Source organism: Octopus bimaculoides, chromosome 1, assembly GCF_001194135.2.
Source record: "Octopus bimaculoides isolate UCB-OBI-ISO-001 chromosome 1, ASM119413v2, whole genome shotgun sequence".
Classification (NCBI taxonomy): Eukaryota; Metazoa; Mollusca; class Cephalopoda; order Octopoda; family Octopodidae; genus Octopus; species Octopus bimaculoides.
Genome location: NC_068981.1, coordinates 79,962,143 through 79,964,217, shown reverse-complemented (window position 1 = coordinate 79,964,217; position 2,075 = coordinate 79,962,143). Strand labels below are relative to the sequence as shown.

Here is a 2,075-nt window from a genome sequence, read left to right as displayed (position 1 = left end):
GAGGATCAACTTTCTAAATACGAATTACCAAAAGAGGAAAAAAAAATTTTTAATGTCATTTTGTTGTTGTTGTTGTTGTTGTTGTGTGTGTGTGTGTGTGTGTGTATGTGTGCAAGAAATCTAATTAAATTTTTTTTTCCTCTTTTGGTAATTCGTATTTAGAAAGTTGATCCTCGGTTTGGCTGTTGTTTCTAGCTTGTCAGATTTCCGGTTGGAGAGGGTTTCAATTTTGAAATTTTTTTCTTCTTTGATAACTCGTATTAAAATTTTGAAAACGCGTTTCTAGCATGTCAGGTTTTCTGTTTAGATACTTTTTGTGTCTGCTATTTTATAATTCAATGCATGCGTGAAACATTTGTAGAGAAAACACTTTAATTTTATTTCTTCGGTGAAAATGATGACCAGATACATTAATATATGCGCAAATATATTTTGTTCGCCTTTGTTAATAATTACATTTTCACCCTTTAAAAAAATTGAAATAACAACATACCAAAGCGATGAATTACAAACACAAATCCGACAAGCTGGTCATAGCTCACGTTGCTGCGACCAGAAAGAAATGGTAAATAGATAGCATTAAAGATACGTGAAACGATTAGATGAAGAAAGCACTTGTTCAAGACACTGTAGAGAGAGAGAGAGAGAGGGAGGGAGATTGAACTATAATATTTAATTACCTTGATCTTTGTAAAAGATTTTTTGGCGTTGCCGAGTTTTTATACCTTTTCCTGATATATGTAAGTCAACATTGACTTGGTGATGTTCAGGCCGTGAAAAGTTATATTCGACGTTCTTGAACAGGTTGCTGTGGTATTTGTTTAACAAGTCAGCTTTGAGAGAACAAATCTTTTAAAAAATGTTCTCGTCGTAATCATCCTTTCTTATTTTTTTTTTTTACTTATCTTCTTCAAACTTAGTTATAAATCTAGTTTTACATTATCCAATAACTCCCATTTTTTCCTTTCCAAGACAGAGTTAATTACGAATGAAATTTGGCTACTATTTCTTAGTAGGTCTTCTTAGTTGATTCGTAACGTTGGTTGGTTGTCTGTTATGTAGTCTCGAGGTGATTTTTCTTTGAATTTTTGTTTTCATTAAGAAATAGAATCAAACCAGTTGTCTGTTGAAGTCTTAAAAAGATTTTTGATTGAAAATATGAACAAATAAGCAGAAAGGCACCACGTAAACTATACTTTGTTATCAGCATATAGACGAGGTTTTTAAGCTGAGAATAACTAAACCAGCCTTGTCATTTTTTATACTAGAGAGAGTGGAGGAGGGAGAGACAGAGAAGAGAGAGAGAAAGAGAAGAGAAAGCTTGTGCGCGCGTGTTGCTAGTATTTACACTCAAGCCTGTATTAAGGAGTGGATAGCTATACGAAGTGGGTAGCCTATTCGTATATAATAAAGATTACTTATTTATCGTTATTAATTTACATCATTTTTAAGGAACTGAAATTTTACTCTCTCTGTGTATGTGTGTGTGTGTGTGATGTGCGTGCGTGAATGTGCGTGCGTGAATGTGCGTGCGTGAATGTGCGCGCGCGCGTATGCTTGTGCGTGTCTAGTTGAGTGTGTCACTTACGAAAGTTTTTACTTTTCGTTTTGTTTTCCAATCACTCCACCTCAAATATCACCATCTTCGGCCTTTCACTACACAATGGATTTACCAACTCTAGACTCCACCGGGAACAGTGTTACATTTTCACATACATACATACATACGACGACCGTTCCATCTTGACAGACGATAGCCATCCCATCAACAATCCACACATATCATCACGCAGTACAATCACTTCGTTGGTGAGCCCTCAAGTGACTTTGAAGTCCGGCTGCTGAGCGACAAGGTCTACAGCACAGATGACAAATGTTCAAGCCTCTTGATCCTTGCTCGCTGGTATCTGATTCTAAGGAAACGCCTCTGTGAACCAGCATATGTCTCTTAAGTCCGGGTATTGTTTTACAAACCTTGTGACATATGCCACAGGTCGCAGAAGGCGGTTGGTATTTAGGGTGTCTGGAATTTCTACCCTCATGTGATTCACATATCCTGCATTTGACAGAAGAAC

The 2,075-nt window shown here is 36.5% G+C and overlaps 1 protein-coding gene across 3 annotated transcripts in view; it reads right to left on the bottom strand.

The window, feature by feature from the left end:
- The window catches only part of LOC106877089 (toll-like receptor Tollo), a 17,596-nt gene extending 15,565 nt beyond the window's left edge, over positions 1-2,031 (bottom strand). For all 3 annotated transcript variants that reach the window (XM_014925880.2, XM_052967706.1, XM_014925878.2), the window contains exon 1: positions 681-2,031. The gene's annotated coding sequence lies outside the window, so the exon portion shown is untranslated. The remainder of the gene's footprint in view (positions 1-680) is intronic.
- Positions 2,032-2,075: the final 44 nt, after the last annotated feature.